Genomic DNA, 27361 nt, shown 5'->3' on the forward strand with positions numbered 1-27361 from the left:
AGGACAATAGCGTAAGGAGCGGCTCGCTGGAATGGATGCCAAACAGTAATAACTTTAGATATAAATATTAGTATTAATAAATCGTGTTGCATATACAATATATCAGGATACGTCTATCAAACATTGGCCGTAATTATAGCATCATTTTTATACTGTGATCTTCGAGCTGTGCTAAATAAATGATGGGCTAAAATCACCAAAGAGTATACGAATATGTCTCAAATCATACGGTGTTGTAGATTCTGTAGGAAGCTGATGCAATTAGTTAACACTTAGACACGACCCGGCTGCCATATTTGTATAGCGCATCACCTTAATGTCTTCGATTTCCGAATTAATTGTTTCATTTATTACCAGAAGTGAACTTCTGTAAATTTCACGCCGAATATTTTCAGCAAACTCATCATGATGGAATCCTTATTTTTTTATCTGTTAATGGTATCACTTCTACCATAAACAAGAGTGTGTTGGTTTGCAGTGTAATAGTGCCACCGACTACGAGGGATATAATCAGAAGAATTGCAAGACTCAGTAGTTAGCACAAGATCTCAACACTTACTCACAGTATCTCCCTCAATGCCGTGGTTTTGCCAGATTTAGTCATATGGCTCCAAGGTGTCATTGTTCATGGATCTGCTTCTAATTAGGGATTTTAGGGGTAAAGCATGAAAAGAATTATATAAGGCGACGGTGTGACAAATGTTGTGTAGCATTGACGTTACTACAGCGTCGACGGCGAATCTTGACACTTAAATCTCAGACGTTTAGAAAATATTTCACAGTATCGGTCGAACGTTTAATCATTAGCGAAAAGTATCCAATATCTAAGATCATACTTTAAATCCTGTTTACGTTGTATAGTGGAAGAGATTAGGAGGTACTGGGAGAGGAAGTTCTATTATGGATCTGGGATAAATTTAGGAACACACAAGGCAATACGAGTTACCTTAGAATACGGATTAAAAGAAAAGCGAATGTTCGTTTGTAGCAAATGGAGAGTTACAGAAAGCTTTTGATGACTGACTGGAATACACTCTCTGAAATTCTGAAAGTAGCAGGATTGAAATACAGAGAGCGAAAGGCTGTTAGAGCTTGTTCAGAAACAGACTCCAGTTACAACAGTCGAAGAACATGAAAGAGAAGCGGTGATCGGGACCGCATGAAGCTTGTAAAAGCCAGCTTGCCATAAGATCGCACTGTTTGGATGATGCCATCTTGCTAAAGACCCTAGAAAATTTCAGAACCCTATAAATTCCGTTGATGCGTTTGTTATGAAGACTCTGATACCTTGTACCCCCCTCATAATGACGATTATCACGATCTGTTCAAATCTTCAAATGTGTCTGAAATCTTATGGGACTTGACTGCTAAGGTCATCAGTCCCTACGCTTACACACTACTTAACCTAAATTATCCTAAGGACAAACACACACACACCAATGCCCGAGGGAGGACTCGAACCTCCGCCGGGACCAGCCGTATAGTCCATGACTGCAGCGCCCTAGACCGCTCGGCTAATCCCGCGCGGCTATCATGATCTAATGTACAACAAACGTAACCATTGCCTGCAGGTAGGAGCTATAGCTTCAATAGTTCTCACAATTGGAATCTGGAAGCTAACACTGATGGAAAGAAGAAAAGACACCAAGAAGGAGTTTTAAGGCATAAATGAAAGTTCGTAGGCGTATTTCTACACCTGAGAGATGATGCCTATTCAAATTTCACACCAGTCGCATAAGAGTGGCGATGGTAACGCCACTATGAGAATGCAAATCAGGTTTGGTTTTAATACACGCTGCAACGGTCGTGAGCGTTAGTTACCTTTAAGATTGGACATGGTGAGTTGATGCTAGTCAAGAATACCTGCGAGTTGCCGGGGCTAGCAGTGTATTTAACATTAAATTCTTCTACAATCTACATATGTAAATGATGCTCTAAGCCCCCCCCCCCCCCCCATTCTAACTCCAACTTCTGCTGTTGCACATGGATTAAAAATATACGCGAACTGAGTGTAATCGACCCTGCAAGTGGAGTAGAAAAGAGTTTGGCACCTGCAATAATTTAATTTTATAAATAAGTTAAATAAAGGAAGGTTTCATTAACGTAGTGAGAAATGATAGGGTTGCTCTACCGATTAACACAATGAAAGTTCTGTCCAAAATAACAATATGATTTATTAAGACTAAACACAAAATAATAAACAAAAACACATGAAACATTTACAATACATCAAATTGGCTCAAATTGGATACTCACATAAATGATGTGAAGGTGAAGTTGTCCCTAAACCAGATCGTGACGTTTATGACGAAGTGGTATGTGGAGCCAATTCCTTGCAACTCAAATCCTAAGAGAAACACACAGCTAACCCAACATTAATTGCTGCTACATTACTGAGAACTCAGACAATGAACACCCAAGACAGAACAAAGTTAGATAAGACTAACAGGCGCGCCCTGCTGAGCTCTGATTATCACCTCTGCTGCTGCCCGTATCCTATTGAGAGCCAAATCCACTATGGTTCGGTGCTGCGTTTGCGCCCTTGGTGGGAAGTTTACGATCTCGGTTATCAAGTCCTTAGGAATCCGGTTTTTCAGTACTGTAATGGGTGCCAATTTTGTTATCCCATGGGGTGCCTCATTGATCACCTCCTGGAAGCCTTTTTATAGAAAACGTCCCATGTCGTGAGCTGTTTGTTACAGTACAATCGGCAGAAGTTTCCGAGTTCCTTAATAACCCGTTCTGCAGCATTCGAGCTCGGATGGTGTGAAGATACAAAAATAGGATAAATTTTACATCGACGCAACTTCTCCTTCCATGTTTTTGACTTAAACTGTGGCCCGTTATCAGAAATAATTCTACTCACATGACCAATCTGTGGTAGGAAATCCCGGATTAGGGCTCGTGATACAGTTCGTTCTGTCGCCCTCTTCAGTGCCGTAAAGGTAACGTTTTTTGACGTTAGTTCAACAAACACAAATACGTAACTATATCCTCTTCTTGTTCTTGGCAAAGGCCCCATCAAACCTGTTAATTTGGTCGGTACGATTGGGTATAATGGTGCCTGCATGCTCACAAAGGTGTGCTTAGCCTTTTGGCAGTCTTTACACACCCATAGCACCATCCGAATTAGACGCTCCATGTTTCGAAAGTAACACATGGTCCTTAGCTTGAGATTGCACTGCGTGGTCCGAAGTGTCCATAGCTGAGGTGAGTATGCCATATAACCTTGTTTATTAGGTGTTCAGGGATGAATACCCGCCATTCAGTGTCATTGGCATAATTTTGGTGCAAAATTATGCCTTTCCGCAAGAGGTAGAAATGCCTGACGGTGGCGTGTCTTCTGTCTATCCATTTCTGTTTCAATAAAACTAGAGCAGGGTCCTTATCTTGCTCCTTATTGACGTCCTGCATACTACAGGTAATAAAATTTTCAAAGGCTACTTTCTGCATATAGAAAAGGCAGTATTGATTTTCCTCCAGATCTTCTTCCATGTTGTGCTCAAATTCGATCGGTGACCGTAATAAGGCGTCTTCAATAATGTTCTGACTGCCGGGGATATATTCTATCGAAAAATTGTACTGCTGCAGATATGATGGCCGCCTAATGAGCCGCCTGTGGTTAAGCTTTGCAGTCATCAGGAGCTCGAGTGCCTTGTGGTCTGTGCAGACCCTCGTCTTGCGACCAAACAGAAGGTATCTGAATTTTTCAAACGCCCATACAATAGCCAGCTCCTCTAACTCGGTTACTGAGTAATTCCTCTCATTCTTCGCTAGTACTATGCTACCAAAGCAATTCTCTTCCACACCCTGTGTCCTTCATGTACATAGTCTTGGAACACCGTGACACCCAGGCCTGATTATGAACTGTCCGTTACTACGCAAGGCTCTTCTGCTAAATTAGGGTGTGAGAGGATGGGTGCTTGTAATAATGCGAATTTTAATGCTTTCCATTCGGATTCGGCCGCCTCATCCCATTCCCAAGGAATCTTATTTCCTGTAAGTTGATGCAATCTAGGACTGTTCTGAGTTTTGACATGTATAAAGCGGTTGTAAAAATTTATGATCCCTAAGACCCCCCTTAACTGCTGCTTTGTCGTATGAATGGGAAATTTTTCAATCGCTTCGATCTTTTCGGGGTTTGGCGCAATGACCTCACCCGTGATGATATGTCCTAGAAATTTGACAGAGGACGTCCCAAAATTCTATTTTTCGATATTGATAGTACTCCCTATTCCTTGAATGTCGCAAGGAGTTCACCAAGGACCGCATTGTGCTCTCCCCAAGATTTCTCCGCGATCAGCAAATCGTCCACATAGCTGGTGACATGACGTTTCAAATTTTCGCTTAGTATGCAGTCCAACCCCCGAATGAATGCGGCAGACGAAATGTTCAAACCAAATGGTAGACGACGAAACCGGTAACATCTTCCAAATGCTGAAAAGGCTGTGTACTGTCTGCAATCTGGGTGGAGCTCGATCTGGCAGAAACTCAATTTTAGATCAACTGATGAGAAGATTGATATTCAATGGAAGTTTTGTAAGATTTTCTCTAATAGTTCCGGTCTGTCTGTTTCGGGTTCTATTATGGTATTAATTTGTCGCGAGTCCAAGACTAAACGAATACTACCATTTGCTTTCTCGACTACTCTTAACGGGTTATTATAGGCTGAAGCCGTAGGTTCTGTTATTCCTTCTCTCAGCATTCGCGTAATTTCAGCTGCTACTTTCTGTCGATATGCCAAGGGGATTGGGTAGGGTGGCACACGAAACTGGTTGTGCGGACGTACACGGAATTCATAGTGGAAGTTCTTTATTGCTCCTGTCTTGGGAATGAAAACCTCCGCATGTTCTACTAGTAACTTATGAAGTTCTTTGCGGTGGTCGCACCTTATATTCTTTCCTGCTTCCACTTTTTCTCCTATTTTCTCCTTTATTTCTCCCATTATTCCGACTTCATTCTCATCCGTGTCCTCTCCCCTACCCGCAACGTCGACCTGTTCTTCCTTTCTGTCTTTCAGACACGCATAGTTTATCCGTACACAGTTAGACGGTAGTTGAGCTGGGATCAGCTGGTCGTCGAACTTAATGTGGACGGGATTCCCTTTCCTCAAAACCACTTCACCTTGTCCTAGACCAACTATCGCTTCATGCTCATTTAGGAAGTCCGTTCCTATCATCATGTCGATCGCCAGATTCCGCACGATCCAGAAGTTAGACTCTATTTTGTGTCTTTCGCAGGAGAATTCCAGTCTTGTTTGTTGGGTGACCTCCGTACATTTACCTGCTAATGCCCCTTTTATTTTGCTTTTCTTAACCGATAGGACAGGCCAGTCCACCTCCTGAGAGCACCTCTTGTATGCTGCCTCAGATATTGCTGTCATGTAGCTTCCACTATATATTATCGCATTCATACTCTTTTCAGCTATTGCTACTGTGATAAGAGGCTGCTGATTCTGTCGAAGAGTTGTTTTATGTTCTTCGAGCAGGATTTCTGATAAATCTTCGTAATTTATCATCCGTAGTTGGCCAGGTCCGAGATTACGTGCGAAATTCCGGCGGCCTGTGTTCGCACTAGTCTGGCGTCAATCCCTTGTTAAGCTCCCCCTCCTCTGACGTGCATTACGATTTGCGGGTCTAGTTTCAAACTCTTGGCTGCACTGTTGTCCTTGGTTTTGCCCTCTCCACTTACGGTCGCTTAGCCGTTCGTTATTCCTCCTATCCCAGATTCCTTGTCTAGATTGACCCTGTTCCCTGACGTTCTGGTTTCCGTGTCTCTGGTTTCCATAACCTTGAATAGCGTAACCTTGACTTCCGCAACCCTGGTTTCCTAACTGACCAGTGCGATTATGCGGTCTGTTGTCGTCTTCCCTTCCTGGCCTGTGGTATTTGTTACTTTGCCCCTTCTTCCTGTCCTTTGCGTGTTGTTTATCAAAGACTACTTCGAGTTCACGCAATAGACCCTTGAATCCTTCTATGTCAGATCCACACTTCCCGACAAGTGTCTGTTGGTACCTAACTGGTAATTTGGAAAAGCAAAATTTAATGATTTTTCCGTTGCTATATGGACTATCTAAAAATTGATTCTTCTTGAGTAAATCATCAAGAAATTTGGTTGCGCTTGTATGCCCGGACACTTCCAGTTCAGGACAAAGTATGATTTCCTCTTTAATCCTGTCTTGCGTTTCCTTTGACCAGTAGGTCCGCTGGAATGCAGCAACAAATTCCTGATATGTCCGACACGTCACTGCCACACCCCGCATCTTTTCTGCGGCTTGACCTTCGATGTGTCCACACATGAATTCTAATTTTGCCTGGGTTGTCCATGATGCCGGTAATGAATTTGTAAACTGCCTCAGCCAGCTCTTCGGATGCATCGACCCTCCATTATCTTTGAACTTCTGGAATTTTAGTATCGACAGGAAGTGCTTGTAATCAAAACCCTGTCTGATCCTCGCACTGGTGTTGTCACTCGTTTCCGATACTTGCACGTCTGCTGAGTGTCCTGTTCTATCTTGCTGATAACTGTGATGTACTACCTCTGTATCACAGTGGAGGTGGCACTCACAATTCACTCTCCTAAGTGGGCTACAATTATTGGAGCTATTACTCCTGTTTCTGCGTGTGCATTGTTAGTTCCGCACTCGGTCATTGGGCTACAGCACGGCGGGCTTTTCCTCGGAGACACAATTCATTGGTATCCGAACGCGCAGTGCTCGTGTGCCCGTTTTGCTCTAGTTTTGCTATCCGACTCTCTACTTCTTCCATTCGTGTCGTGGTGTTCGCAACCGCGATATTACCTTGGGTTTTTAAGAACACAAGGGATTTTGAGTGGGATTGTCTTGTACGTCGCAAGCGCCCTGCGAGTTTAGAAGTTGCTTCTGGGACTTTCAGTGCCCCTATTGCTGCCGTTTTGGCCAGGCCTGCTACTGTTGGTGCAGCCATTGACATTTGTTTTACTTCTCCATATTCTTTCTTTATTATTGGTAATTCCTCTCGAATTTCTCTATATGCGAAATTATTGCCTCAGTGTCCTCCTTACGCTGTTCGTCAGCTTCTTCCTTCTCCTTCTTACGCTGTTCGTCAGCTTCTTCCTTCTCCTTCTTTCGCTGTTCATCATCTTCTTCTTTCTCCTTCTTACGCTGTTTCTCAGCTTCTTCCTTCTTCTTTCTCCTTCTTACGCTGTTTCTCAGCTTCTTCCTTCTTCTTTCTCCTTCTTACGCTGTTTCTCAGCTTCTTCCTTCTCCTTCTTACGCTGTTCGTCAGCTTCTTCTTTCATTGATCGTAGGAAGCTCAGTATAGGGTTTATGTCACCTTTGTGATCGTCTTCAAACATGGGCGATGTAACTCTGGACACCTGGCGCCAGGGCTCAGACGTGACCGAGCTGGCCCCTGTCTGCTCTCGTTAGTTTGACTATAAACTTCTGCTGCCGTCTCGACCTGTGTGCCTGTCTCTGTTTCATCCTCTACCTCACTATCATAATCACAGCGGCGACGTTGCTCTAAGATCGCGTTCAAATCACCGTCCTCATCAATGATCCTGTTGTCCTGCCCTGCTAAAAATGTGCCCATCTCATCTCCGAACCTATCCCCGTCAGTAAAGGGCCCCTTATCCATTATGCTATCCTCTTTTGTTTTAGCTTTGCTGGATGATAGTCATGCCTTACTTCTCGTGATCATTCATGAAAAACTAATTTATCTACAATTCACAATAAAAATAATCTACTCCATATATTTTTCCACATAGACATTAAATTCCAACAACGCCGTTCCAACGCTGTAATTACATGCACGATTTGTTGTGGTACAGAAACTGCACACAAAACCGACAAAATGTGATGTGGTACGGACACGACATCAAAGAAACACAGAAAACATCAACAAACAAACAAATATATACGCTGAAAACAAAAACAGTAATCTTGCGCCGCCACTTAAAACTAATCACGGAAGTATAAGAAAAAGCACTTGGGCATAATCATTAAAAAAAGTAGAGAAAAAAATATGAATGTTCCTACTAAGAATGCTGTTTGCTTATCAGTGATTCACAAGAACGATCCTGGCAGGGTCGCCATTTTATGCGAGGTGCCGCGGCTAGCAGTGTATTTAACACTAAATTCTTCTAGAATCTACATACGATGTAAATAAGATTGGTAACGCCATATTGAGAAAGCAAATCAGGTTTGGTTTTAATACACGCTGCAACGGTCGTGAGCGCTAGTTACCTTTGAGATTGGACATGGTGATTTGAGCCGGGGCTAGCAGTGTATTTAACATTAAATTCTTCTACAATCTACATATGTAAATGATGCTCTAAGCCCCCCCCCCCCCCCCCATTCTAACTCCAACTTTTGCTGTTGCACATGGATTAAAAATATACGCGAACTGACTGTAATCGACCCTGCAAGTGGAGTAGAAAAGAGTTTGGCACCTGCAATAATTTAATTTGATAAATAAGTTAAATAAAGGAAGGTTTCATTAACGTTGTGAGAAATGATAGGGTTGCTCTACCGATTAACACAATGAAAGTTCTGTACAAAATAACAATATGATTTATTAAGACTAAACACAAAATAATAAACATGAAACATTTGCAATACATCAAATTGGCTCAAACTGGCTCAAATTAGATACTCAAATAAATGCTGTAAAGGTTAAGTTGTCCCTATACCAGATTGTGACGTTTATGACGAAGTGGTATGTGGAGCCAATTCCTTGCAACTCAAATCTTAAGAGACACACACAGCTAACCCAACATTAATTGCTGCTACATTAGTGAGAACTCAGGCAATGAACACCAAAGACAGAACAAAGTTAGAAAAGACAAATACGCGCGCCCTGCTGAGCTCTGATTATCACCTAGCAACATTGCCTACTTTGCCGGTGCTGCGGACGTACATTAGCAAGCTGTCTTCTGAACTGCACGGACACGATCTGGCGTACTGGAGGCGATGGCTGGTTGCTTCGACGTCCCGTCGTGGTGATGATAATGTCGCGAGTATGGTCCGAAACAAATTATCCTGGTCTGGTTTTTCCAGACTAAAGACTTCCTAGCAATACAAATGCGCCTCTGACGGAGACAAAGAAGGCTCGCCACACAATCACTGACGGTACAGTGATTGATTTTAACAAGCGAAGTCACGCAGTAACTCCGATACAGTCAACTTTAGCCAAAACTCCTCAAGAGAGACAACATAGGCTGCTTGTACGCAGAACGCTCAATTGCCAACTGTACTCGGAAAGTTACGTTGAAGTCGAAACTTCAGCAACTTCGTTAAACAGTTACAATCAAATAAAAGTATATTAGACAGCCAACGGAAGGCAGGCTGTCCAGAGCAGCGAGAGCTCACTCTTGTAACCTACTCCGACCGAAAGCCGAGAGCAGACTACCACAAGAGCACCCGTACAAACCGAACACAGAACATTCCCGCCCTCACGACAGTGGCCGTGGTCAAACGTTCCAATCAGCTACTCGAAAACCGGCGGAAAATTCCACTCTATTGCCGAAGCACTACCATTCCACAAATGGAGATTCTTGGCGCCAATTTCTGAGCTGATTTTGCTACGTCACGGAGCTATCCCGTGAGCAAGCCAATCACAGTTCCGAATATGCAGAAAACGCGGGAATTTGCGCGCCAAGACTGCCTGGGGACACAAGTCATTCCCACGCCTCGCTGGTAGCCCGCCAGAAAGTGTTTTCGCTAAGTTTCTGCGAAGTAACGGAATCTCTAGCCCAGCCGCTCCTTCAGGCTCTTGCGGGCGTGTCTCTGCCGCTCTACTGACAATGTCGGCGTCTGGAAAGCATTCACTCGACTCCCTCACACCCATCGGCTTAACTCTTTCAAGATCAGCAGAGCCCGCCTGTCACCGGACGGGAGACGCTGCGTAGGAAGTCCGCGTGTGAAGGAATAGCAACTTTTCACCGCATGCAGTTAGAGAGGAAAATCGAATTACTCAGAGTAAGATAGAAATATGACAGGGGGATTCTACCACCTCTCATGCCTTTAAGGCGACAAAGACGCCTTTATTAACAAGTCACTGAGTTTTAACGAGATTGTGTAATGAGACTACGAGAAGCTGGATGTAACTTCTGAGTTACTGCAGAAAGTTTTGGCAGGAATGTAGCCACTGTACATGATTGCTGTCAGCGGTGGTCATGAATATGTACGGTATCAAGAAGACGGGGCTCCGATCGGCCACGTGGCACTACCAAGAGGGAAGACCACCGTACTTGGCGCATGACTCTGTCGCATCGTACTGCATCTGTAACAGCGATATGGCAGGGCAGCAGTTGGCAACACAGTGCCACAACGAACTGTTACAAATCGGTTGGTCCAAACACAGCTCCGAGCCACAAGCCCTGTGGCGTACGTTCTACATCTACATGATTACTCCGTAATTCACATTTAAGTGATTGGCAGAGGGTTCATCGAACCACAATCATACTTTCTCCCTACCATTCGACTCCCGAACAGCGCGAGGGAAAAACGAACATCTAAACCTTTCTGTTCAAGCTCTGATTTCTCTTATTTTGATGATCATTCCCACCTATGTAGGTTGAGCTCAATAAAATATTTTCGCATTCTGATGAGAAAGTTGGTGACTGAAATTTCGTAAATAGATCTTGCCGCGACGAAAAACGTCTTTGCTTTAATGAGTTCCATCCCAACTCGCGTATCATATCTGCCACACTCTCTCCCATATTCCGTGATAATACAAAACGAGCTCCCCATTTTTGCACCCTTTCGATGTCGTCCGTCAATCCCACCTGGTAAGGATCCCACAGCGGGCAGCAATATTCTAACAGAGGGCGAACGAGTGTAGTGTAAGCTGTCTCTTTAGTGGACTTGTTGCATCCTCTAAGTGTCCTGCCAATGAAACGCCTTCCCCACAATATTATCTATGTGGTCTTTCCAACTTAAGTTGTTCGTAATTTTAACACCCAGGTACTTAGTTGAATTGACAGCCTTGAGAATTGCACTATTTATCGAGTAATCGAATTTCAACGGATTTCTTTTGGAACTCATGTGGAGCACCTCACACTTTTCGTTATTTAGCGTCAACTGCCACCTGCCACACCATACAGCAATCTTTTCTAAATAACTTTGCAACTGATACTGGTCTTCGGATGACCTTACTAGAACGGTAAATTACAGCATCATCCGCGAACAACCCAGGGGAACTGCTCAGATTGTCACCCAGGTCATTTATATAGATCAGGAACAGCAGAGGTCCCAGGACGCTTCCGTGGGGAACACCTGATATCACTTAAGTTCTACTCGATGATTTACCGTCTATTACACCAGTCCAACAGGATAACGCTCCCCTATTTACCACTATTGTAACCCAAAACTCTACGGAGAGGCAATGTGTTGCTCTAGCCTCCTCAGTCACCAGATATGTCTCCAATCGAGCACATATGGGATCGGGCAATAGCTCCCGCGTCACACAAAACCAGCGTTAAAGGGCCCTGTATTGACCGACCACGTGCAACAGTCGTGGATCTTCATACTAAAAACTGACGTCTGCATCTACATCTACATAAATACTCCGCAATCCACCATACAGTGCGTGGCGGAGGGTACCTCGTACCACAACTAGCACCTTCCCTCCCTGTTCCACTCCCAGACAGAGCGAGGGAAAAATGACAGGCTATATGCCTCTGTACAAACCCAAATCTCTCTTATCTTATCTTTGTGGTCTTTCCGCGAAATATAAGTTGGCGGCAGTAAAATTGTATTGCAGTCAGCCTCAAATGCTGGTTCTCTAAATTTCCTCAGTAGCGATTCACGAAATGAACGCCTCCTTCGCTGTAGAGACTCCCATCCGAGTTCCTGAAGCATTTCCGTAACACTCGTGTGATGATCAAACCTACCAGTAACAAATCTAGCAGCCCGCCTCTGAATTGCTTCTATGTCCTCCCTCAATCCGACCTGATAGGGATCGCAAACGCTCGAGCAGTACTCAAGAATAGGTCGTATTAGTGTTTTATAAGCGGTCTCCTTCACAGATGAACCACATCTTCCCAAAATTCTACCAATGAACCGAAGACCACCATCCGCCTTCCCCACAACTGCCCTTACATGCTTGTCTCACTTCATATCGCTCTGCAATGTTACTCCCAAATATTTAATCGACGTGACTGTATCAAGCGCTACACTACTAATGGAGTATTCAAACATTACGGGATTCTTTTTCCTTTTCATCTGCATTAATTTACATTTATCTATATTTAGAGTTAGCTGCCATTCTTTACACCAATCACAAATCCTGTCCAAGTCGTCTTGTATCCTCCTACTGTCACTCAACGACGCCACCTTTCCGTACACCACAGCATCATCAGCAAACAGCTGCACACTGTTATCCACCCTATCCAAAACATCATTTACGCAGATAGAAAACAGCAGCCGACCTACCACACTTCCCTGGGGCACTCCAAATGATACCTCCGATGAACAATCACCATCGAGGACAATGTACTGGGTTCTATTACTTAAGAAGTCTTCGCGCCACTCACATATTTGGGAACCAATCCCATATGCTCGTACCTTAGTTAGGAGTCTGCAGTGAGGCATCGAGTCAAATGCTTTCCGGAAGTCAAGGATTATGGCATCCGTCTGATACCCTTCATCCATGGTTCGCAAGATATCATGTGAAAAAAGGGCTAGTTGCGTTTCTCAGGAGCGATGCTTTCTAAAGCCGTGCTGATGCATGGACAGCAACTTCTCTGTCTCAAGGAAATTCATTATATTCAAACTGAGAATATGTTCGAGAACCCTGCAACAAACCGATGTTAAGGATATTCGTTTGTAATTTTTGAGGATCCGACCTTCTACCCTTCTCATATACAGGCGTCACCTGCGCTTTTTTCCAGTCGCTCGGGACATTACGTTGGGCAAGAGATTCGCGATAAATGCAAGCTACGTAAGGACTCAATGCAGTAGAGTACTCTCTGGAAAACCGAACTGGAATCCCATCAGGACCTGGCGATTTATTTATTTTGAACCCATTCAGCTGCTTCACAACCCCAGGAATGTCTGTCACTACGTCCTCCATACGGGAAACTGTACGAGACTCAAACGGCGGTATGTTTGTACGATCCTCCCGCATTAAAGATTTCTCAATTGCTAAATTTAAAATTTCAGCTTTCTTTTTGCTTTCTTCTGTTGCCAGGCCAGATTGATCAGTGAATGACTGGATGGAAGCCTTCGATCCTTCGATCCGCTTACCGATTTTGCGTAAGACCAGAGTTTCCTTGGGTTTTCAGCAAGATCTTTTGTTAAGTTATTATGACGGTGGTAGTGGTTGTACGCTTCGCGCATCGCTCAAGCGATACACAATTTATGCATTTTTGCATGCTTGCGCTCAACATTTTAGCGCTTACACGGGTTATTAATGCACCAGCATTTCACATTTGCAATTGCTTATCTTGCGCTTACATTAACCTTGCAATGTTTCGCCTGTATATGTTACCTTGACAAATGTATTCGCGAAATTTCACTACTCAGCATTTATATTTTTTTGGTATCGTGATTTTTTCGTCATTGTAGTACCTTGTAATATTAACAAATGTAAAACATTCTTTTTTATCGTCCATTCATTCAAATAACTCTCCTGATGTCAACATTACAAAACCTCCTGGTGCAGGACTGATAGCCGCTAGGTCGAGGCAGGCCGTTGGATTTCTTGATCTCCTTTTTCATTGGTGCAGGGCTGTAATGTTGAATATCCAAGTTGATCGCTGGAGGGTTGCTGTCTTGCACCTCATTTCTCCCTACGTCTGTGGGTGTCAACAAAATATTTTCGTATTCGGAAGAGAGAGTTGATGATTAAAACTTCGTAAATAGATCCCGCCGCAAAGAAAACCGCCTTTGTTTCAGTGACACTCTCACCCTATTGTGCACCCCTCTGAAACGTGCTGCCCTCCGTCAATATTACCTCGTAAGGATCCCACACCGCGCAGCAATATTCTGAGTGTTCTGCCAACAAAGCGCAGTCTTTGTTTCGCCTTTACACAACATTATCTATGTGGTCTTTCCTATTTAAGTTGCTCGTAATTGTAATTCCTAGCTATTTAGTCAAATTGACAGCCCTTAGATTTGAAACTTCCTGGCAGAAAATCTCATTCTGAAAACGGGCCCCAGGCTGTGGCTAAGCCATGTCTCCGCAATATCCTTCTTTCAGGAGCGCTTGTTCTGCAAGGTTCGTAGGAGAGCTTCTGTAAAGGTTGGAAAGTAGGAGACGAGGTACTGGCAGAAGTAAAACTGTGAGGACGTGGCGTGAGTCGTGCTTGGGTAGCTCAGATGATAGACCACTTGCCCGCGAAAGGCAAAGGACCGGAGTTCGAGTCTCGGTCCAGCACACAGTTTTAACCTGCCAGGAAGTTTCATATCAGCGCACACTCCACTGCAAAGTGAAAATCTCATTCTGGAAACATCCCCTAGGCTGTGGCTAAGCCATGTCTCCGCAATGTTCATTCTTTCAGGAGTGCTAGTTCTGCAAGGTTCGCAGGACAGCTTCTGTGAAGTTTGGAAGGTAGGAGACGAGGTACTGACGGAATTAAAGCTGTGAGGACGGGGCGTGAATCGTGCTTGGGTGGCTCAGTTGGTAGACCACTGGCCCGCGAAAGGCATAGGTCCCGAATTAGAGTCTCGGTCCGGCACACAGTTTTAATCTGCTAGGAATTTTCTCCTCATTGACTGTGGCATTATTATAATCTTCAATTTCCTTGTCGATCGCATTCTGGTTGTAATACTGAATCTTGATTACCGTATAATTGTAATAATAAATCTCCTTGTGATATGGCTGAAACCTTGAATATCCTTGTTTATGGCTGGAGGGTTGCAATCTTGGATCTCCTTGCTGGATGGATGCAGTTTTTTAAATCTTGAATCTACTTATTGATTGATGCAGTGTTGCAGTCCTGAAACTCTTTGGTGATTGCAGTATGGTTATAATACTGAATCTCCTTGTTGACGACAGCAAAGTTGTCATCTTGCTTCTCTTTTTTCGTTGCGCTAAGGTTGTAATTTTGAACATTCTTGTTGATGGCTGGAGGGTTGTAATACTTAATTCCCTCGTTAATTGATGCAGTGTTATATGTTTGAATCTCCTTGTTGACTTCTGCAGTCCTGTAATTTCGAATCTTAGTGTTCATTGTGCAGTGTGGTAGGACGGTAATCATTATGACAAATTCTGGATTGTGGGTGAGAACCTTTTATTTTGACCTGCGTCAACAACGAGACAGGGGCATTCAGAATATATTGCCCCTATTCGCTCAGGTAATTGAAGTACATTCGTCCCATGTCGTCACAGCTTTTACTTACAGGACAAACACATGTCCTAGCACCAGATTGTGCCCTGCTTTGAGACTTTCCGACATGTTACAACTGTGTGCTGAACCGAGACTCAGACTCGGCACCTTGTCTTTCACATGCAGTGCTCTTACCCACTTACCTATGAGCTACCAAGACACCACAAATCACGACTCCCCCGCCCCTTCCCCCAACTTCAATCTTGCCGGTACCTCTCTCATACCATCAAAATTTAATAGTAGTTCTCTGCTAAACTAACGTCTCAGGGAGGAAGCAGTCTGCTTAAAAATGACTTAGTTCTACGCTTGTATCTTTTCCATAATGCAGAATAGTGTGCATCCTTTGAAACTTTATGACAGATTTAAAAAAAAGTCAAATCTGTAATATTGGAAACAGTGTGTTGTCTCTGTATGCGCCCAACCCACGACATCTTGCTACCAGATATTATTATTGTTATTATTACTGTGTCCAGACTAAGCGCCTGCATCTCTCGCTTCCCGCGAAGCAGACCGGTACAGCGGGCCCCGGACCGAGTAGGGGTCAGCCTGGCCGATCGTCCCGGTAACACAGACGCTTCCCAGAGACCACAAGGAGGCGTCCACGTCTCCGCAAGAGGTCGCTACAGCTAAGGACCTCTTTCCTTCCAATCGACACGTGACTGCAAATAGAGCCAGTCATTTCCATGCGCCAAGCAGTATTTAGGCTAGCGCAGGAGCCTGGAGAGGCGGTTCACGCCGAGCGAGCCCACTGGTTTCATCGTAGCCGCCGCGTCATCGTCCACCGCCCCCAGCGTACCGGAGCCATCCTCACAGGACCTCTTCTCGTCCTTGGACTCAGGTGACGGCAACGTGGATTCCGCGCCGCTCTTCACTAGACGCCCGGGGCTTGGTTTGGTGAAGATGTATGGTTACTACAGCAAGTTTACGTTTGGAAGACTCTCTGAGTTAGCTACTGGTTGGCTTGGAGGATCAGTCCTAGACTTTAGTTTAAATAAAAACGCTATAACTCGCACTCTGAGATTTTCCTATCCACAGACGGCGGGTATATTAATTATCAATGTTATTGACAGCAGGAGCATTAGGAGTACTAGAACTATAATTGTGATAAGGAAATAGCGTGCTGGACGTTTAAAGTGGCTTATTAAAAAAAAAATTAAACTAAAAAAACTTTTAGACCACCGTCTCCTCCCTGACACTGTCACGCTTTACACAAGTACAACCAGTATTAAATTTATCCGTTCATAGCCAATATTGTTTAGTCACATTGTTTCTACCAACAATCAAATTATTTTAAAACTATTTGTCATATTATAATTATTGTTTTTAACGTGACTGTGATGTTGAGAAGGTACTACATGTGTCAAACCCTGATCCGTTGTAAGAGAGGGCCTGATTGCCCTAATCATACCAGGTTCAATAAATAAATTAAAATGAAATACGCAGGATTACTGCGAGATCAAAATGGTGACGCTACATCTATTTTTAGCTAAGTAACTGAAGTCCGAAATTATATCGAAAGATACTATCACCCAGATGAGTGTGATTATCTTCCGGCACACGGAACAGTTTCCGCGCTACCGCATTTTATAGTATTGTCGTAGTATGCATCTATGTCTCTTAGAAATACTGTAACTACCATATCATTCTGGTCACATTGATCGATTACTATAACGTGCACGTAGTTTTAGTTCAAAATTTTTGGAAATCATACGACGACCGTTTGGTTCTTCAAAGGCCATTAAGTCTGAACTGGAGACACATTACAGAACACAGCAGAATATAATAACCTTTGTCACTGAAATTCATTATTCTTCAGGATAATTGTGGACACTTAGGAATATTAAGTTTCTAGGCTACAGTCCACGCGTTTTCATAACCGCTCCACCTCTCTTGCAAGTACTCCAAAAAAGAACAAGACAGCGCATTCGGCCTATCTCTCAGTGTGAAAACTGTCGACATCGCTTGTAACAATGTGTTTTCGTGTGTGCAAAAGGCAGCCAGGCAATGGCTCTTGCAATCCGGGCATCAAATAAAAGTCGCCTTCAGATGGCCTGGGCAGTAATGCGGCCAGCCTCAGACTTGAATACAAGAGGAGCCTTGCGACGTTACCAAACGTCGTGTGGAACACATTCATTGTGCCTCTGGGCAGACTTTAATCCCAGGCAGCTAGATACGTGTCATTTCGCAGGAACTGAAGACAATGCTCGGTCAGTTGCGGAGGAGACACAGTGATCGAGAAATAAATAACATTTTCTTTTATTTCCAAATAGTCATCACAAAATGTAGCAGCCATTTTACTCTCTAGAACAAAAAGAAGACGCTCCTCAAAGATTGGATACTAATGGAATGGAAATCGGTAGATGTGATGTACGTGTACAGACAAACATATGATTACAATATCAGAAAAATTGGATGATTTCTTCAAGAGAAAGAACATTAGAAATTGAGCAAGTCAATGACGCATTGGTCCACACCCGGCCGTTATGCAAGCAATTATTCGGCTTGATACTGATTGACAGAGTTGTTGAATTTCGTCCTAAGGGATATCGTGAGAAAGTCTGTCCGACTGGCGCGTTAGATAGTTAGAATAACGAGCTAGGTGGAGGGCCCTGCCTGTAATACTCCAATCGTTCTCAACTGGACAGAGATTCGGCGATCTTTCTGGCCAATGTGGGGTTTGGCAAGCAAAAAAAAACATTAGAAACTCTCGCCGTGTAGGAGCGGGAATTATCTTGCTGAAATGCAAGCCCAGGATGGTTTGCCCTGAAGGGCAACATAAAGAGTGCCTTCTGTAAGGGTGCTGCGGACGATAACCAAAAGGGTGCTGCTATGAAAAGAGATAGCACCCTAGACAACCACTCCTGGTTATCCGGCGATGAGGAGGGCGACAGTGAGGTTGGTGCCCTATCGCCATCTGGAACGTCTCCAGTAACGTCTTTGGCGGCTAAAGTTGAATTGTCTGCAGTGATGAGTCCCGCTTGCAGTTGAGCCTCGAAGACCAGCGTAGAAGCCACTGGAGGTACTGGGATACCAGCCTGACTGCGGCCTGCGACACAGCCCGGCAGCTAGGACTGATGGTCTCCGGTGCCACTCCCCTTCATAGCAGGACCTCTTTGGTTGTCATCCACAGTATCCTTACAGCACACCGGTACGTCGACGATACCCTACGCTCTGTTTTGTTTCCTTCATGCCAAGGAGAATACCCGTGGTCTAGGGGTATCGTCTTCGATTCATAATCAAAAGTCTTCGGTCCCGGGTTCGATCCCCGGCACTGCCTAAATTTTGACAAATAATCATCATTGACGGCCGAAGACTTCCGGCATAAGAAGTCAGCCTCATTCTGCCAACGGCCTTGTCAAAGAGGGCGGAGGAGCGGATAGAGGTTCAGGGCACTCTCTTGTCCTAGGGGTGGGAAATTGCCCCTAAAGGCGGAAGAATCAGCAGTGATCAACGATATGAGGATGCAAAAGGCAATGGAAACCACTGCATTAAAGACACGTAACGTGTATCCACAGGACATATGGCCTGTAGTTGAAGAAGTGTCATGATGATCTCTCCATTGGCAAAAGATTCTGGAATAGTCCACCATTCGGATCTCCGGGAGGGGACTGCCAAGGGGGAGGTTACCATGAGAAAAAGATTGAATAATCAACGAAAGGATAATGTTCTACGAGTCGGGGCGTGGAATGTCAGAAGCTTAAACGTGATAGGGAAACTGGAAAATCTGAAAAGGGAAATGGAAAGGCTCAATCTAGATATATTAGGGGTCAGTGAAGTGAAGTGGAGGGAATACAAGGATTTCTGGTCAGATGAGTATCGGGTAATATCAACAGCAGCAGAAAATGGTATAACAGGTGTAGGATTCGTTATGAATAGGAAGGTAGGGCAGAGGGTGTGTTACTGTGGACAGTTCAGTGACCGGCTTGTTCTAATCAGAATCAACAGCAGACCAACACCGACAACGATAGTTCAGGTATACATGCCGAGGTCGCAAGCTGAAAATGAACAGATAGAGAAAGTGTATGAGGACATTGAAAGGGTAATGCAGTACGTAAAGGGGGACGAAAATCTAATAGTCATGGGTGACTGGAATGCAGTTGTACGGGATGGAGTAGAAGAAAAGGTTACAAGAGAAAATGGGCTTGGGACAAGGAATGAAAGAGGAGAAAGACTAATTCAGTTCTGTAACAAGTTTCAGCTAGTAATAGCGAATACCCTGATCAAGAATCACAAGAGGAGGAGGTATACTTGGAAAAGGCCGGGAGATACAGGAAGATTTCAATTAGATTACATCATGGTCAGACAGAGATTCCTAAATCAGATACTGGATTGTAAGGCGTACCCAGGAGCAGATATAGACTCAGATCACAATAAAGTAGTGATGAAGAGTAGGCTGAAGTTCAAGACATTAGTCAGGAAGAATCAATACGCAAAGAAGTGGGATATGGAAGTTCTAAGGAATGACGATTACGTTTGAAGTTCTCTAACGCTATAGATACAGCAATCAGGAATAGCGCAGTAGGCAACACAGTTGAAGAGAAATGGACATCTCTAAAAAGGGCCATCACAGAAGTTGGGTAGGAAAACATAGGTACAAAGAAGGTAGCTGCGAAGAAACCACGGGTATCAGAAGAAATACTTCAGTTGATTGATGAAAGGAGGAAGTACAAACATGTTCCGGGAAAATCAGGAATACAGATATACAAGTCGCTGAGGAATGTAATAAATAGGAAGTGCAGGGAAGCTAAGACGAAATGGCTGCAGGAAAAATGTGAAGACATCGAAAAAGATATGATTGCCGGATGGACAGACTCAGCATACAGGAAAGTCAAAGCAACCTTTGGTGTCATTAAAAGCAACGGTTGTAACATTAAGAGTGCAACGGGAATTCCACTACTAAATGCAGAGGAGAGAGCAGATAGGTGGAAAGAATACATTGAAAGCCTCTATGAGGGTGAAGATTTGTCTGATGTGATAGAAGAAGAAACAGGAGTCGATTTAGAAGAGATAGGGGATCCAGTATTAGAATCGGAATTTAAAAGAGCTTTGGAAGACTTACGGTCAAATAAGGCAGAAGGGATGGATAACATTCCATCAGAATTTCTAAAATCATTAGGGGAAGTGGCAACAAAACGACTATTCACGTTGGTGTGTAAAATATATGAGTCTGGCAACATACCATCTGACTTTCGGAAAAACATCATCCACACAATTCCGAAGACGGCAAGAGCTGACAAGTGCGAGAATTATCGCACAATCAGCTTAACAGCTCATGTATCGAAGCTGCTTTCAAGAATAATATACAGAAGAATGGAAAAGAAAATTGAGAATGTGCTACTTGTGGATCAGTTTGGCTTTAGGAAAAGGAAAGGCACGAGAGAGGCAATTCTGACGTTACGGCTAATAATGCAAGCAAGGCCAAAGAAAAATCAAGACACGTTCATAGGATTTGTCGACCTGGAAAAAGCATTCGACAATATAAAATGGTGCAAGCTGTTCGAGATTCTGAAAAAAGTAGAGGTAAGCTATATGGAGAGACGGGTCATATACAATATGTACAACAACCAAGAGGGAATAATAAGAGTGGACGATCAAGAACGAAGTGCTCGTATTAAGAAGGGTGTAAGACAAGGCTGTAGCCTTTCGCCACTACTCTTCAATCTGTACTTCGAGGAAGCAAGGATGGAAATAAAAGAAAGGTTCAGGAGTGGAATTAAAATACAAGGTGAAAAGATATCAATGATACGATTCGCTGATGACATTGCTATCCTGAGTGAAAGTGAAGAAGAATTAAATGATCTGCTGAACGGAATGAACAGTATAATGAGTACACAGTATGGTTTGAGAGTGAATCGGAGAAAGACGAAGGTAATGAGAAGTAGTAGAAATGAGAACAGCGAGAAACTTAGCATCAGGACTGATGGTCACGAAGTCAATGAAGTTAAGGAATTCTGCTACCTAGGCAGTAAAATAACCAATGACGGACGGAGCAAGGAGGACATCAAAAGCAGACTCGCTATGGCAAAAAAGGAATTTCTGGCCAAGAGAAGTCTACTAATATGAAATACCGGCCTTAATTTGAGGAAGAAATTTCTGAGGATGTACGTCTGGAGTACAGCATTGTATGGTAGTGAAACATGGACTGTGGGAAAACCGGAACAGAAGAGAATCGAAGCATTTGAGATGTGGTGCTATAGACGAATGTTGAAAATTAGGTGGACTGATATGGTAAGGAATGAGGAGGTTCTACGCAGAATCGGAGAGGAAAGGAATATGTAGAAAACACTGATAAGGAGAAGGGACAGGATGATAGGACATCTGCTATGACATGAGGGAATGACTTCCATGGTACTAGAGGGAGCTGTAGAGGGCAAAAACTGTAGAGGAAGACAGTGATTGGAATACGTCAAGCAAATAATTTAGGATGTAGGTTGCAAGTGCTACTCTGATATGAAGAGGTTAGCACAGGAAAGGAATTCGTGGCGGGCCGCATCAAACCAGTCATTAGACTGATGAACAAAAAATAAAAAAATAAATAAAAATTCCAAGCCATCCTGGGCTTAAATTTCAGAAAACATTATGTTTTCATGTATGGAGCTCATGTGACGTAAAAATTCTTGGAGACGGTCCAGACGATGAGGCCACACTATAAAAGTGTCGTCAACGTATAGCCAAAATACTGTCGGTTTAAAACATGAAAACATAAAGTTTACCATGGAGGTAGAGAAAGATGGTTGTCTGCCGTTTTTAGAAGTCTTGGTGCGACGGAATAGTGATGGCACACTTGATCACTCGGTGTACAGAAAGCCCACTCATACAGACCTGTATCTACAAGCTACTAGTTGCCACCATCCAGAACAAACAATATGCGTTCTCAAAACCTTGATCCACCGTGCCCATACTATCTCTGACGCCGACAGTCTTCAAGCGGAACTGGAACACCTGCAAAAAGTATTTTTGAAGAATGGCTTTTCACCTAGGCAAGTGAACAGAGCGATGAAGACCTACAAACGACGGAACAAGGAAGAGGAAGAGGCCTTCTGGTCGACTGTTTATCTACCATTTATTGGGAATATTTCTTCACAGATAGGCAGAATATTGAGAGAGTATCATGTGAGAGTCATCTTTCGCCCTCCTTCCAAAATTTCGTCACTGGTGGGATCCGTTAAAGACGACCTGGGCCTGCTTAAACCAGGTGTTTACAAAATTCCGTGTGAATGCGGCAAATCATATACAGGGCAAACAACACGAACTGTGCAGGAACTCATTGTGGAACACCAACGGCATACTCGCCTTCTCCAACCCACCAAGTCCGCAGTCGCTGAACATTGTATTTCCACAGACCACTCCATGAATTACGACACAAATATTTTGGCCTATACATCAAACTTTTGGAGTTCGATTATCAATGACTCTGTGGAAATAAGCTTGTCTGACAAGGAGACTCTCATCAATCGAGATAGCGGTTATCAGCTGAACTCTGCTTGGAATCCTGTTATAGAGAAACTTCGCAGTCGACTTAGTTATCTGCATAAAGATGGAAATCGACCTGACACCGATACGCCAGGCTTTCACCGTGGAGGGCGCGAGGCGCAGCGCACGGAGCCGTTATCAACGCGCACGCCGAACAGCGGATGCGCAGTGTCACCTCAGAAGGCTTTAAAAAGCGGAGCTCAGCGAGTACTCGCCAGTACTACTACAGTGGCACTCACCTGAAGATGGCCAGAAGACTCAGCGCCGAATTATCGTGGCAGGACGTTACTGATATCCGGCAGTTCTCCCGTGCTTTTATGGAACAATCAGTATGCCGGGAAAGCTTTAAACAACAAGGTAAGGTCCTTTCGCACACGACGAGAGTCTGCTCCTTGTCCTCGTGCTTTGCAGACCCTACCTTGGCCAGCCGCGTCGCCGGATCTCTCCCCAATTGAGAACGTTCAGAGCATTATGGGTAGAGCTCTCCACCTATCTCGGTATTTTGACGATCTAACTCGTCAACTGGACAGAAACCGACAACCGACAACTACCAGTCAGTGCCAAGCCAAATAAATGTTTGCATAAGGACCAGAGGTTGACCAACGCGTAATTGACTTGCTCAATTTCTGAAGCTCTTTCTCTTGTATAAATCTCCCATTTCTTCTCAAACTGTAATCGTTTGTTTGTCTCTACATGTGGATCACATACACGGGTTTACGCCCCACTCGGATAATACCTTTGTCGCGTGTCTGTTTTTTTATCAATGTCTTAGAGCATATTTAGGATCTAAAATAAGGCAAAGAGGCTTCGAAGTAAACAACACGAATATCTGGAGAAGTATCGAATAGTATTGGGCATGTAAACTTTTTCGAAATAATATTATTTTTGTCTGAAGGTTGTGTTAGAAATCTTTCAGACTAAACAATACTATGATACGTTCTTAATAAATTTATGCAACTAAACGTCTTAAAAACATGTGTTCGTTGTTTTTTTTAACATTTTCCCACTCTTTGCTCCATTCTTGTTTTGTATAGAATTAAGTCCAGTTTAGAGCAAGAACTAAATAATGTGTAAGCTTTCGCTACTCCTTTCGCCATTCTCCGTTTCACTTTTTTATGTAAGTTGGAGTTTTCATGCATTCTTTATTTTTCAGGACAAAAGTGCACGGTCCCTAATACCTGTATTAGTGCACGAATTAACTTCCAGGCTGAAAATCAGACATACTTCAATTGCACCCACAGAACCCCTTATGGTTATTGTACTCTTTTTTGTTAAATGTTCGGTTGTAATTACGTTTATTTGTTCTAGTCACGTTCTCAATCAACGGATCTGGTATGGCAGGTTCGTTTGTGGTTAGCTTGTCCTCGTGATTTACATTTATGCAAGCTTTTAAAACAGATTCAACAGAGTTCACGCTGAAACTGCACACGGAAGCCGATTCACGATTTCGTGTTCGTACTGTCACCGCAGAGCGAAAAACCACCTTCAAATACTAATTGCCACTATGGCTCTGAGCACTATGGGACTTAACATCGGAGGTCATCAGTCCCCTAGAACTTAGATCTACTTAAACCTAACTAACCTAAGGACATCACACACATCCATGCCCGAGGCAGAATTCGAACCTGCGAGCGTAGCGGTCGCGCGGTTCCAGACTGAAGCGCCTACAACCGCTTGGCCACGTCGGCCGGCTTGCCGCTAGAGTAAATGATTAAATTGAAATAGAAATGTTCGTCAATACGGTCGTTTAGATACAAGTGAAAGAAGTCCACGTTAACTGGTGCAGTCTCCTATAAGGAATACAAAGGTTTACTGTATAATGAAATCCAAAACTTAATATAACTCATTCAGAAACCCACAAAGTAAGTTTACCTATCAGTATAACAATAATATATACTGACGTTCGATGTAATTTTAGTAGATAGTGAGTGAAATGGCATATCGGGGGAGTATGCTACCATCTATTGGAATTTATGCCAAGCGAACAGGGAGAAACGTCTGCTGCAGTGTGCTACAAACTAGTGCCATTGACGTAAAATTGTAGTAGAGTGGTAAGGACTAGCTGTGGACGCCGTGAACTATCCACTGTGCGTATCAAATCCGTACGTATTTGACCTGTAATGCGATTACGTCAAGCCAGTTACGCATGCACAACACCTCCATAAAACGTACACAACTGAAGATTTTGCACGAAACACTGATGACAAGTTTCACGGAGCCTTTAGTAGCAATGTAACATAGCACGCTAAATTTAAGTACCGTATATTTCAGATTACCAGATCTTTGTTACGCTTAACAGCGTTCAAAGAAAAATAATCAACAAACCCGCAATGTGACAAAAGCCAGAGTGTTCACGCGCTCTTGTGTTCTCCCATAGCAGCCGCCAATGTTTATGCTGCGGGTGCAGCATAAACATTGGCGTTGCTGGCACTTCGCTGCTCGCTGCTGGTACATCACACGTTGCATTCACGCTGCCGAATCACTGCCCGCTGCCCTCTGGGAGTAATTACCCCGCAGCTGTTCACATATCGAGCAGAATGTTAGCACAGTCAAACGCGGTGCTGTTGAAGTCACCCTAAAATAGCCAACCACGGCTCAGTGTCAGGACATACGGCGATTGTCGCAGCGCGAAACACAAACCAGCTTAACATCGTCGCCTGTAGCCCTATTCTGTATCGTCCATGCCGTTCAATTCCGTACGTTAGCGTAGGTAGTGATGTCGTTTTCAGTTCGGTGGCCAAAGGTGTTATTCTGTACGTTATTGAGGCACGTTAGCGATCGGTCCGCCTGCCGGTTATTCGTCTAGTGTACCTAAGAGGGACCTTAACAGGAGGACAGACAGAAAGACAGACGGACAACAAAGAGATCCTGTTTTTCCCGTTTTTATCGACTGAGGTACGAAATCCTTAAAGCATCATACTGTGTGTGAACTACAAGATTAATTTGTTTTGTTAACCATTTTTAGGCTTACTTTAACTCTGCACGTTGCCTGAGGGAAAAGATTTTGTGAAGTCAATACATAAACCAGCGGTAGCGAACTGTAGTCGAATTAAATCAAACGGTGCTGAGGGAATTAGATTAGTAAGTTTAGAGGATATACCGTAACTGCGCACGGACAACAGCGCGAGAAGTGTTTCTGAAAGAGAGAAATTTGTTAACATCGAATATAAATTTAAGCGTTAGGAAGTCTTTTCTGTGATATTTTTCTGGAATGCAACACTGCACGGAAGTGAAACGCAGAAGAAAAGAACAGAAGCTTCTGGTATCTGGCGGTTCAGAAGAATGATGAAGATTAGATGGGTAGATTGCCTAACTACTGAAGAGATGCTGAATCGAATTCTGGAGGAATGAAAGTTATGGCACCCTCTGACTAAGAAAATATTCGGTTAATAGGATACATCCATTAACAGTAAGAAATATTCAGTTTGGTAAAGGATAGATGTGAGGGGGGAGGGGAGCTAGGGAGGGGCAAAATTTTCAGAGGGAGACCAAAGCTTGATTAGAGTAAGCAAGTTAAAATTTTTGTAAGTCGCAAATTAATGTAGTTATGAAAATACTTGAACAGGGTTGACTAGTGTAGAAAGCTGCATGAATTCTGAGTACTATGTATTTTGCACACCTTCCAAATGTTTTTATTGTTGTTGTCTTCTACCTTCAGACGCAGTACTCAGATTTTATCTTCTTTTGACGAACCATTACATGCATACTTACTGAATGCTATCGGCCAATTTTTCGTTCATCTGTATCAATAACAAAAGTGTGAAACGGTCATGTCTGTACACTGAAAATATTTGCCAAAAACAGATTGCTGGTGATGTAGGAAGATTAACAGAATACAATAAGACCATTTGTAAAAAAAAATTCCTGACTGTCTCTGAACACGCTAAGCTCCAAAGACGAATTTTAATGGGGTCCCCACAAGTAACTTAAGCGTAGCTTTTGGATATATATGGGCCTTATCTCATCAAAATCGAACCACGAAAAAATGATATTTTAATCTAGACTTTTATGAATCTGCTAAGAACCAAAGGGTGGTTCAAATGGCTATGAGCACTATGGGACTTCTGAGGTCATCAGTCCCCTAGAACTTAGAACTAGCTAAACCTAACTAACCTAAGGACATCACACACATCCATCCTCGAGGGAGGATTCGAACCTGCGATCGTAGCGGTCGCATGGTTCCAGACTGTAGCGCCTAGAACCGCTCGGCCACCTCATCCGGCACCAAAGGATGATGCTGTTAGTTTCGCACTATGCCAAAGAACTACTAGTTTTTCTTCACCTCAGTGACAGAAATATTTTTGGAAGTTTCCCTCAAAGTCGAAATCAAGCCCCGCAATCTTATCTTCACGAATAAAAAGTAAGTTCTGTTGGGTCGATTTGAGCTTTACCTAGACTTCTGTAATTTGAACATTATACATCCTCCCGTTCCTGAGAAAAAGTTATCTTAAAAGAAGAACAGACAGACCATCGGATAACAAATGATAAAAAAATTTTTTTCGACTGATGAAATTACATATCAACAATTTTCGGTTTTTTTTGTCTTTACGTGTACTGTGAAGCGTTGCTTTGACCC

This window comes from Schistocerca gregaria, chromosome 7 (assembly GCF_023897955.1).
Source record: "Schistocerca gregaria isolate iqSchGreg1 chromosome 7, iqSchGreg1.2, whole genome shotgun sequence".
NCBI classification, from domain to species: Eukaryota; Metazoa; Arthropoda; class Insecta; order Orthoptera; family Acrididae; genus Schistocerca; species Schistocerca gregaria.